The sequence below is a fragment of the Benincasa hispida genome, chromosome 10 (genome assembly GCF_027475165.1).
Source record: "Benincasa hispida cultivar pf3 chromosome 10, pf3_genome.v1.1, whole genome shotgun sequence".
Classification (NCBI taxonomy): Eukaryota; Viridiplantae; Streptophyta; class Magnoliopsida; order Cucurbitales; family Cucurbitaceae; genus Benincasa; species Benincasa hispida.
In genome coordinates, this window is record NC_143487.1 from 16,169,296 (window position 1) to 16,182,275 (window position 12,980).

Here is a 12,980-nt window from a genome sequence, read left to right on the forward strand (position 1 = left end):
AGTTCTAGAATTCTAAGTCCATATACTCTCCACCACAATCAGATCGTAGTCTTTTTATTTTTTTACCTACCAAGTTTTCAACTTCAGTCTTATACTCCTTGAACTTTTCAAGAGCATCAGGCTTATGTTGCATTAGGTATAGATACTCATATCTAGAATAATCATCTATGAAAGAGATGAAATATTCATATCTACTTGCGCTCTTACACTCATCGAACCACTAAGGTTTGAATGTATAAGCTCCATGGTTTTCTTAGCTCTATAACCTTTTATAGTAAAAGGTCGCTTGGTCATTTTTCCTTCAAGGCAAGATTCACATACTGCCAAAAAGTTTTCTTCTAAACCATTTAGAAGTCTACATTTCACTAACTTCTCAATCCTAACCTTATATGGCAAAGATGGACATTTTCTTTAAAAGAAACTCTTGGTCTTTTCACAATTGTTGTTGTTTTGAACATTTCAATTGTTGGGATTGGTGTCCTAATTCTCTCAGAGTCTCGTTGTTTTGTAAAGATATAAGTTGTTTGATGAATAAAATAAGTGTTATTTAATTCGGGCATTTACTCATATCCAATAAACAAAGCTCTTTGGTTATCTTATATGAACTTAAGCATATATATGTGATATACAAGTGGATCATGCCTTAAGTGATAACCTAAATAGGTCTGTAGTATAAGGATTAAGGTGGGATACCTGATCCTAGTGACACTATAGATACAGCCCACTTTGTAGAGGTTTGCAAGTGTTGTAAACTACTACAGATGGTAGATCCTGACCATTCATGTGAAGACGTGCGGGTGGGGGTGTCGTATACAAAGAGTTTGTATAAGACCTGGACCACGAGATGACTAGACTTTGTATATAACGTCGTTGATACTAGAGACTTGCATCTCACCTAAACGACCATAAGTGACACGATCTCAATCCTGAGTGTTTTGGGAACTCCTGCCTTTGAGGGCAGTCCTTTGATTAGTATGGGTTAGAGTGGCCAGATTGCCAACTCAACATGCCTACCTTTTTGGGGATTGGTTTCATCTGGGAGCTGGGAACTCAATCCACAAGATGGAATTCACTCGTTTCCCGAAGCAGGGATAAGTAGAGAGATTGCTCCCTTAAGGGCTGATTTCGGGGCTTGAACATAGTAGTCATAGCTTCTCTTTGGAAGAGAAGACTTAGTCATAGTATGACTATGACTTATGTTCATCAGAGGGATCGTTGGTACTTAAGGAGACAGATGTAACTACAGGGGCATAACGGTTATTGGCCCAGCTGCACTTACGAGCGTTCTATGAAGGGTTGTCACACTGCTGATTGGTTAAGATGAACACATAATATATCTGTGATAAGGAGAGTTCAGTTGTCGGTCTTTAATGAAGTGCTTGGCAGTTAACAGATAGTGGATCCCGTAACTAAAGAGTTTAGTCAGTTTCATGTACCATTGGAACTTCGAGCTACAGGTCCATAAGGTCCCCTTGGTAACTCAATGGATTTAGTTGAGGATCAGTTCCTGGTATTGATTTAAAATGTTCAAATTGACAAGAGGTATTTTGATTATATATGATATAATCGATATGATGTATGAGATATATTTAGTGGAGGATTAATATAAATGAGATTTACATTAAGTATCATGAAATAGAAAAAGAACTATGGTTTGTATGTTTCATGAGATGAAATATTAAAACTATAGGTTATAAATATAGTATGATAAGTTGGTTATCAATTATATTTATAATAATATTAATTATTGGATAATTAATTCTTTTTCTTTAATAACCAATTGAGTGGGTAGTTATTAGTGATTCATGGTAACCATGAGTTAAAAAGGAAAACTGTTTTCCTAATTTTGGTAAGTTTTTGGAAAAAAAAATTGTTTTGAGATTTCTCTCGCAAAAAGAAACTCACAGCACTTGTCAAGTAAATATTGATTTACTAAACGACAACGTGTTTTAGTAAATGATCATGTAGTATTTTGTATGCGACAAACACTGAGCTAAACAATGAGCTAAACGATTGCTTAGCTTTTGCTAGATAATCGCTTAGTTTTAGCTAAACGATTGGGCATCGATCTATGCAATAGGTTTTTGTCTTCACCCACTTGCCCGATCGTGTACACGATTGTTCATTTCTTATTCGTCTGCCTGATTCCAAGTCCGAACAAAGCCCATCCTCTAGATTCTCACACTGAGAATACCAAGGTAACCTTCTTAGTGGTGTCATACTCAACTTGACACCATCCAGGTTCTGTGGAGACCGTTCGTGTTCTTGTTGGAGTGTTTGTGACTGAGGCGATCACAGAGGACAAGTACACGGTGTTCGTGCTACGGAGCGGTCGTGTTGTTCAAGCGTTTGAGGTTGCTGTGTTCGAGCGTTCGTGAGCAAGAAGCATGGAGACGAGTCTACGGATGTTCGTAGAGATTTCTCCTTATTCATTTGTAGTTGTTCATGCTGTAATTTCTATAACAACTGCATAACTGTATGTTTTGTTTACGACTGTAATTTGTAATGTTCATTCATGATTGTAATTTGGAATGATCTATATTCTGCTGCTCATGGAAATCTCAAGTCTGATTTCCTTCATCAATATAAAGCAAGGCTTTTATGATTAACGACCTTAGTACATACAAGTTATTTTCCATTGAACCAAAATCAATCTCCCTACCATTTTTAAAAATAAACACTTTATTCTCAGAAAAGGAGATGAAATAACTTTGCTTAATCAGACAAGAAACTGAAATAAGTTCCTCTTGATATGAGGAATTACATAAACATTATCTAGTAACAGATACCGTTTCTTATCCAAAAATAACTTAAGCCTGCCTACAGCAACAGCTGAAACAGCCTCACCAGTACCAACTTTAAGAGTCAACTCTTTAGTTTCCAACTTTTTCCAGGAACTAAATCCTTGATAGGAAGAATATACGTGGTTAGTAGCACCTAAATCAAGTATCCAAGCAGAATCATCATTCTCTACCAAACACGTCTCTAAGACAAATAAATCATATTTATCTTCGGACTTCTTTATTTTCTAGAGAATAGTGGGATCAGTATCAGAACCTATATTATAAACTCCAAGTTCCATTTCAGAGAACAATTCTCGTCAATGAACTTCATTAGAGTCAGCAACAACAATTGCTTTCTCTGTTAGTCCCTTGACATTCAAGAAAGATTGGAGATTATCTTAGGAACTGACATCACTGGTTTCTTTGTCATCAATCCCATTGTGCTTAAAAAGTGAGAACTTATGCTCAAACAATTCTTGCAACGAGTCCATGATCTCACGTGCAATGATCATGTTCTCAAGCCTTTTGGCCAATGCATCAGGTATGCTAGCCAAAATATGAAGTCGGGCCATATGCAGTAAGAACATTTTGCGGTGCATCGGGGGTCGGGATTTGAGGACATTCCTCAAACATGATAGCAAGGTCGTTTACCCTGAAATATATTTTAAGAGACTCTTTCCAACGTATGTAATCGATCAAATTAGAAAAGGCAACTAATGGAAAATCAAACATTGACATGTTGCTGAAAAAACAAACATATTGATCTACATTAGATTTTAGCAATTACTTTTTTAAACAAATTCAATCAGGTTTAGAAAAATCTAAATAAACCCCATATAACATCTAGTTTTGCAATGACGCTTCAGAGGTTTAGGACAAAAACCACCGAATGGTAGTCAATTTATCCCTCCACTAAATTGAGACACTCGCAACTAATCATTACATCATATAACTTTTGTTCCTATAACGACTAGCCATCATTGATTTGGTCAAGAAATCATTAACTTGCTTAACAATTTCCCGTACGTGTGACCCTTCATTTTAGATCCTAGAGTTTCGCTCCAAGCAGCCAATCTGAAGGGGAAAAAACTCATTGAAGCAAAAAAATGAAGTGACCCTATCCATTCCTAGAGTTCGCCTTGATATCGACCAACTGCACAAACTATCCAAAGGGGGCTCTCCCAAGGCGCTACGAGGTCGTGCAAGAAGGTCTCATGGTGCAAACCAATGAAGGAGACCGCAGGACATATTCACACATCCTTTTCCCACTTACTATAAATACTCTCTCTATTCATCTTGATATTGACCCATGCAAACACCATCCGAAGGGGGACACTCCCAAGGCGCCACGAGGCCAAGCATGAATCTCACGGTGTGAACATTAAGGGAGAAACATTAGTGGAATTGACATATTACATATATCTTTTCCTCCCACTGAGTACTTAAACAACCTAGGGTTTAATTTACTTAGAAAAACACAGCTAATTATTTTTACTAAGTGACTGTTTAGGTTTGCCCAAAAGTAACACTTACTTTGGAAAGTTAAACAAATTTGACTATCATTCATTAAACACTTTATTAAATGTTAATCAATTGTTGCATGCTTATAGCAAATCTAGCTAATTCATCTTTCCAAGTAGGTTCCCAGGTAGGGGTGTTCCACCATCAGCTTAAATACCCCAGCCTAGCCAGAACCCGCCTTAGACAAAAAGTTCCTTATAGATAGATTCATTACAAATTTAATCTATTATTCAAATCAATTTAATCCTATTAAACCGATTTAAAAGTTTAAACTTAGATTTCTAATCTCATTAAAACCGTGATCTTAGGTCTATCTCAATCAAATTTTAAAACTCTTTTAAAACATGATCTTACCTAAGTTTGCATGCAACTCTTGGTTATTGATTTCAATTCTAATTTCAGTAATTATAACTCTTATAAAAAATGAAACAGTCAAAATCAACCACAATGCGAAGCTAGACAACCACAAGGCATTTATAACTCTTATAAATAAACCCAAGTGTCATGCTTCATACAATGTTCATTCTTTACTATTTTATATAACTCTTATATAGCAAAGTAATGAACTAAGCATATATGCTCTCATACATCCTTATACTATAACACTTATAATATAAAAATGATACATGGAAATGTTTAATGCATGCATATGTTATAACTCTTATATTATATGATGCATGAGCATGATTTAATGTAATTTAAATCATGCAATCTACTATATTATAACACTTATAATATAAAGATGATGCATGAATAAAATGTACAACCTATGATGGGTTTTAAATCTATATGGCATAGGAGCACACCGAGAGTTAACAGCAAAAAAAGGAAAAATAAGGGAACAGAAAAAAGCATGTTCTCCATTAGCTCGTAACCGAGACAAGACGACATCAACTGCAGGCTTTTGAACAAGATTACTGCATGACAAGATGAACCCTTGAATTGATTCTTATCTTTCACATGTAAAGTAAAACGAATGAATGAAACTGAGAATTGGACCTGCGGGGAAGGTAGATTTCTTACTTTCATCTGTTCTAGCTTCATGTTTAGTAGAAAGCTGGGAAAAAATTATGGCATATAAATTAACATACATCTCATGTACATTAAATAAAATTTATGGACCGGGATAATTAGCCTCAAAACTTGAAAAATAAAAGTTATCTATTACAAAGAGTATCGAGTCCACCGGTTCACACTGGCGAATCGGGTCTTGAAATGTCTGGGTGAAGCCTCGTCTCTTCGATCATGTAACAGCTCCTTGTGATCGTCGAGTAATGTTGATCGAGTAACATGGATCAAGTGCCTTTTAACTATGCGATGAAGCATGAAGGTCACGCGATCGTGCAACACATGCTTAAATGATCGAGCAGACGACGACTATGCGATGAAGCATGATCGTCTAAACGATCAAAAAGCAAGCATCTAGTATGTCATACCGAGTGATCGAGTAACCAGTGACTATGCGATGAGCATGCTGGACTACACGATCATTTAATGCGCACGCATGCCATGCGTTTATGTATCATATACTCCATGCGATCGTTTATCCCAAGCGTCTACACGATCGAGTAGCCAATGCAACACGATCAAGTAAACTCTTTGCTCGATCGTTTAGCATCAGCCATGCAATCGTTTAGTAAATATTACACGATAGAGTAGAACTTTTTTACACGATCGTTTAGCCAAATCTAGACGATCATTTAGCCTAGGCTACACGATGCGACCAACCTTGGTCTTCTTCCTCAAAGTGAACATCTCTATGCGTCTTTGAAGCCTCATCAAGAACGACTCAAACAAAGCAAAAAACTTGAATATATACTCGATTACTTGTTAATTATGCCCAAAAATGCAAGTGCCCTTACAAATTAACACTTGAAATGTAAAGAAAGTTTTAAATAGAAGCAATCATCCTGTAAACATCCATCAAAGGCATCCACCACCACACTTAACACTTAAATTCATTGTATACACTTAAAACCCACCAAGACTGTAAAAAAGTTTCAATATAGCAATGGAATTTGGAATATCCGAATAACCTGGCTCTGAAACCAATTGAAAGATCTCTAAAACTAGAATCAGTGAACAGAAGCAGATCATTCCAAAGTCCATTGAGAAAGAATACAAACATTTACAGTCAAGAAGAACAGATTATGCATAAAGAGAAAATTACAGCATGCTTCTTAAAGATCAAACAAATAATCGAGTATGCAATACCTTTGAAGAACCATTTCTTCAAGTATCACTCGATCGTTTAGCAACGCGTCCAACAACACGAACTCAAACGCAATGATCAGAACTTGGTCTCAACGAGGAACTGAATGAACCTCGATCACAATCGAGCATAACTCGATCCTCGACCCTCGAACAAACAAGAACACCACCACAAAGGTTACCTTGGTATTCTCGGTATGAGAATCCAGGAGTTGTGGGCTCTATATTATTTGGATAGAGGAATGGAGGAAGTAAACGATCGAGTATAAGATGAAAGAAGGAAGTCTATCATATAGACTTGATACTCAATCGTGCAGTAAGAAAAAGCCTATCGTATAGACTTGCTACTCGATCGTATAGTAACGAGTAACTATCGTATAGTAAACTCGATACTTGATCGTTTAGTTACTGAAGCTATCGTTTAGTAAAACTATTTTACTCGATAGTGATGTTTTTGTGAGAACGATTCGAATGATGAATCTCAACCAATGAATTGGAAAACTATTTTCCTTTTTATCTCACAGTTACCATAATACCGCCAATAACCTCCCACTCAAGTCGGTTATTGAGAAAAAGAATAATTAATTATCACATAATTAATACATTATAAATAAATATAATAACTAACTTATCATATTATATTTATAATCTATAGTTTTAATATTGCATCATATGCAACATATAAACCATAATTCTTTTTCTATTTTATGGTATCTAATATAAATCATATTTATATTAATTCTTCCAATCAAATACATTATATCATATATAATCAAATTTCCTCTTGTTAATTTGAACATTTCAAACTAACCCAAAATCTGATTCTCAACTTGAACCCATTGAGCTACGAAGGGGACCTTATGGACCTGTAGCTTGAAGCTCCAACGGTACGTGAATAATTGACTAAACTCTTTAATCATGATATCCACCATCTGTTAACTGTCGGACACTCCAATAAAGACCAATAGTTGCACTATTCACACTACATATATATTTCTGTGTCCATATAACCAATCAACAATGTGATGACCCTTCACAATCGCTCGTAAATACAGTTGGGCTAATTTACCGTTTTCTCCTGTAGTTACATCTAACTCCTTAAGTACCACTGATTCCTCTAATGAACAATAAGTCATAGTTCCACTATGATCCCAAGAGAGGGTATGGCCACTATGTTCAAGACCCGAAATCAGTTCTTAAGGGAGAAATTTATCTACTTACCCCTACTTCAGGGAAGGAGTGAATTTTGTCTTGTGTAGCTGAGTTCCTAGCTCCCCAATCAGGCGAATCCCCAAAATGGTAGGCTTGTTGAGTCGGCAATCTAGCCACTCTCACCCTTACAAATCAAAGGGTCGCCTTTATAGGTAGAAGTTCCCAACTCACCCAGAATTCAGGTCATGTCACCTGGTCATCTTAGTGAAATGTAAGTCTCAATTGTCAACGGCGTTATATAAAGAGACTAAACATTTCGTAGTCCGATCTTATACGAACTTTTTGTATAGGATACCTCCGCTCACATGTCTCCACATGAATGATTAGGATCAGACCATTTGTAGCACTTTACAACACTTATAACATCTACAAAGCAAGCCGCATCAGTAGTGTCACTAAGATAAGGTATCCCTCCTTATCCATATATTACAGACCATTTAGGTTATCACTTAAGGCTTGATCCACTTATATATCTCCACATACATGCTTAAGTTACATAAAATAACCTTGGATTTTAGTTTATTAGATTGAGTAAATGCTTATAAAATAACACTTATTTTATTAATACCAATATATTTATAGAATTTACAAACTACGAGACTACCAGAGATTTAAGACACCATTCCCAACAGATTTGATCATTGTTTAGACCCGTTATTTTAGGCAAATTATTTGGAAATCGAGTCTTGTTAGTCTATTTCGTTTGTGGCATTTTTTCTGTAAAAAAGACTCAAAACATAAGTGAAAAATTGGGATTCAAAGTGCAGAATTGAGAGATTTCTGTGCAGGGTACCTTTGTCATATTTTCTACGTCATAAAATGTTTCTGACTGTTTGTCTGTCATTGTTTGTACGCCATGGATTTTTCTGAAATTGGATCTGTTTTTTCTAGGTGCAATTATTAGGAAAGTTAGTCGAAAATTGGGATTTTTTTTAAGCCTTAATTAGTGTTAAATGGGTTTTATTTGACAAATTTAGTAATTAAAATTAATTGATATTTTGGTGAATTTAAATTTAAATTTGATTGATAGTGTGGTAAATTTAAATTTAAATTTGATCGATGATATTTGGAGATATTCACATGTTTATGTTGCTTTAATTGTATTAATTAATTTTGATAAAGACTATTTGGTGTTCTTCCTCCTTTATTTTTGTACAATAGTATTATTATATTACCGTGTCTTATATTTTAGATTGAATTGGTCAAAATAATATGTTACCAAAGTAGCCTCTGTTATCTGGATTAGTTTAATTCTAAAATATAAGATGTGCATATTCATGAATTTACGCGGATAATTATCGACCCAAAAGAAGATAATTATTTAGCTAAATTGTGGGTATGCATGTAATGAGTATGTCACAATTATAAGAATTGCTTATGTGAAAAAATAGTGTGTCCAAAGAAAGGTTGTATTTTTACAAAGTTTACTATTAGTACTTTGATAACTTCATCAAGAGTACCACTTACAGTTGGTGATTTTGTCTAAAGGCTGGACATCAATGTTGTACTAGGCATCTTGTTAAAGTGGTCCACCACATATGTGAAATTAATTTGATATATTTTAATTGTGAGAATATGTTTTGTTGTTTATTGTTTCAATTAGTCTTACTCGAATACATGGAAATCTAAGTTCAATCCCTAAGTTGAATGGATCAAACTTTAAGATTTGGAAGGGAAGCCTAGAGATACTTTTCGAGTGTATGGATTTGGATCTTGCATTAAGGATTGATATACCTACTTCTACTGGGGATCAGTCGAATACGACTAATATAAAGAAGTGGGAACGGTCAAATTGCATGTGTTTGATGATCATTAGCATTCCATTCCGGAGTCTTTTCAGAGCTCTATCATGGAGAGTGAAAATGCCAATAAGTTTCTTGTTCAAATTGAGAAAGATTTTGCTAAAAATAAAAAATGGGAAGCAAGTAGTCTTTTGACTTCTTTAACTTCCATGAGGTATAAAGGCAATGGGAGCATATGGGAGTACATTATGGAAATGTCCAATCTTGCAGGTACATTAAAAGCACTTGATATCGAGATAAATGAAAATTTACTCATACATCTAGTAATTATGTATCTTTCGGCACAACTCACTCAGTTTAAGATAACCTATAATACTCATAAGGATAAATAGAATATTAATAAACTTATCTCACAATGCGTGCAAGAAGAAGATAGGATTAAGAGAGAAAGGACAAAAAGTGCTCATTTGGCATATGACTCTCGTGATAAGAAGAAAATAAAAATCTACGGGTTCTATAGAAATGACATCTCAACAGAATAAGAGCAAGAAACAAGCTACTGAAAATCCTTATTTTTCTATAAAAAGGAAAGTCACTTCAAGAAAGATTGTCCCAAATACACCAAGTGACATGTAAATAATGGTAAACTTATTACTTTGATTTGTTCTGAAGTTGATTTAGCTTCTATGCCTACAGATACTTGGTGGATAGATTCTGGTGCTATTACTCATATAAGTATATTAATACAGAGTTTCCTGTAGAACCAACTACCAAGTGATGCTGAAAGATTCATCTATGTGGACAATGACAAAGCAGTTTCAGTCGAAGCTTAAAGAACCTATAGATAGGGATCCTTAAGCAGAAATGGGGATCGTCCCAATTTTCCAATTTTCACTGAACTCAGAATTTATAATGGAAGAACAGACAATTATGCATTAAATTAAAAAAAAAAAGTTTACAACATGCTTAAAACCCAAAAAAAAAACATAAAAATGAAATGGATTCAGAACCCTTACCTTCAGAGAATAGTTCTTCACATAAATCCTCTCTAAGAACGGTCATGAACACCAATTGGGCACCAACAGTTAGAAACAATTATGCATTAAATTAAAAAAAAAAAAAAAAGTTTACAAGCTTAAAACCCGAAAAAAACATAAGAATAAAATGGGTTCATAACCCTTACCTTTGGAGAATAGTTCTTCACATAAATCCTCTCCAAGAACGGTCACGAACACCAATTGGGCACCAACAGTCAGAAACCTTTGTATTATCTAGGATGAGAACCCAGGAGTTTATGGGCTCTGGCTATTTTGGTGGGGGAATAGACTTTTAGTAGAGAGGAGGAGGAGAAAGGATAAAAACTTTTTATCAGAACCTTTTTGTAAAAAAAAATTCTCAACAAAACTCTTCTGTGTATTCCCTGGATGAAGGAGGAAGAAGATCATTAAAACTACAACTCCCTACTTTCACGTTGAGGAGAGAAAATAGAGGGGGGGAGTTACGACTCCCTCCTAAAATTGATTTTAAAAAATAAATTTATTTATTTATTTTTAATACTTCAATTTATATATATATATATATATATATATAATAACTACTTTATTATAATAATATATATTAAACTATACGTTATATTAAATATAACATTAACCTATGATTTCTATATTGTATCAAATACAATATAACCTATAGTTTCAATTCTCTCTCACCAATGACTTTTAATATAAATCACATTTATATTAAATTTAATTATATGAATCCAAATTCATATAATTAATATTTGAATCATATTCAAATATTTATTTCCTTTCAAATATACTTTATATTATAATGTATCAAATACATTATAGTAATTGTATCATATATAATTAAAATTAAATTAATTATATCATATATAATTAACTCCCTCAATTAATTTGAACAATTCAAATTAATTTAAAAACTGATTCTCATTTATTCCCGTTGAACTACTGAGGGGACCTTATGGACCTATAACTTGAAGCTCTAACGATACGTGATAATTAATTAAGCTTTTTTAATTAAAATATTCACCATCTGTTAACTGATGGGCACTCCACTAAAAATTGCCAGCTACACTCTTCGCACTCCAAATATATTTCTGTGTCTGTTGGATATAACCAATTAACAGTGTGATAACCCTTCACAAATTGCTCGTAAGTACAGCCAAGCAAAAATTATCGTTTTTCCCCTGTAGTTACATTTAACTCCTTAAGTATCATTGATTCCTCTAATGAACAAACTATGACCAAATCCTTTTTGGGCCAGGAAAGGGTGTACGCCACATTATTCAAGCCCCAGAATCAGCTCTTAAGGGAGCAATTTATCTACTTACTCTGACATTGGAAAATGAGTGACGAATCCCAACTCCCCAATCAGACGAATCCCAAGAAGGTAGGCTTATTGAGTCTGCGATCTGACCATTCTCACCCATACAAATTAAAGGACTGCCTTCATACACAGGAGTTCACAACTCACTCAGGATTTAGGCATGTTGCCTATGACCATCCTGGTGAAATATAAGTCTTTATCATGAACGACGTTATATAATGAAACTAGTCATTTCGTGGTCGGTCTTATACAAACTTCTTTGTATAGAATATTCCGCTCACATGTCTCCACATGAATGATTAGGGTCATATCATTTGTAGCACTTTATAATAATTGTAACATCTACAAAGCGAGCCATACTCGTAATGTCACAAGGATAACGTATCCAACCTTATCCATCTACTACAGACCATTTAGGTTATTACTTAAACATGATCCACCTGTATGTCTCTACATATATGTTTAAGCTACAAGATAACCTTAGATCTTAGTTTATTGGTTTGTGGTTAATGCAAAAAAATTGAAATAAAACATCATATATTTTATTAAATAAGATGTTTGTACAATATAATTTCAAACTATAGGACCCTATGGGATTTAGGGCATAAACCCCAATAGAAGCTATTGGGAATTTTAGATTATGTTTAAAAACGGGTTGTCTTTTGAATTTGAATGAGACTTTTTTTGTGTAGTCATTTAGATGGAATTTAGTTTCTATTTACAGTTTAGATAAATTTAGTTTTTCTTATTCTTTTGGAAATAATAAAGTTAATCTTTTTCAAGATTCAAAACTTATTGGTATTAGTTTTTTAATTGATAATCTAAACATACTTGATTCTTTTGCTACATTTAACAAGATTCTGTTATCTTATTCATGTGGTGCAAAACGCAAATTAAATAGAATTCTGTATGTTATGACACAAGCGTTTAGGTCACACCTCTAAACAGAGAATTCAGAGATTTGTGTTAGATGAAATTCTTGATTCCCTTGATTTAAGTAACTTTGACATTTGTGTGGAATATATTAAGGGAAAATAGACAAACATAAGAAAAATAGGTGTCGACGGATGCTCAGACATCTTAGAACTAATACATACAGACATTTGTGGTCTATTCCCTACGGCTTCTTAGAATGGACAACAATATTCTATTACGTTCATAG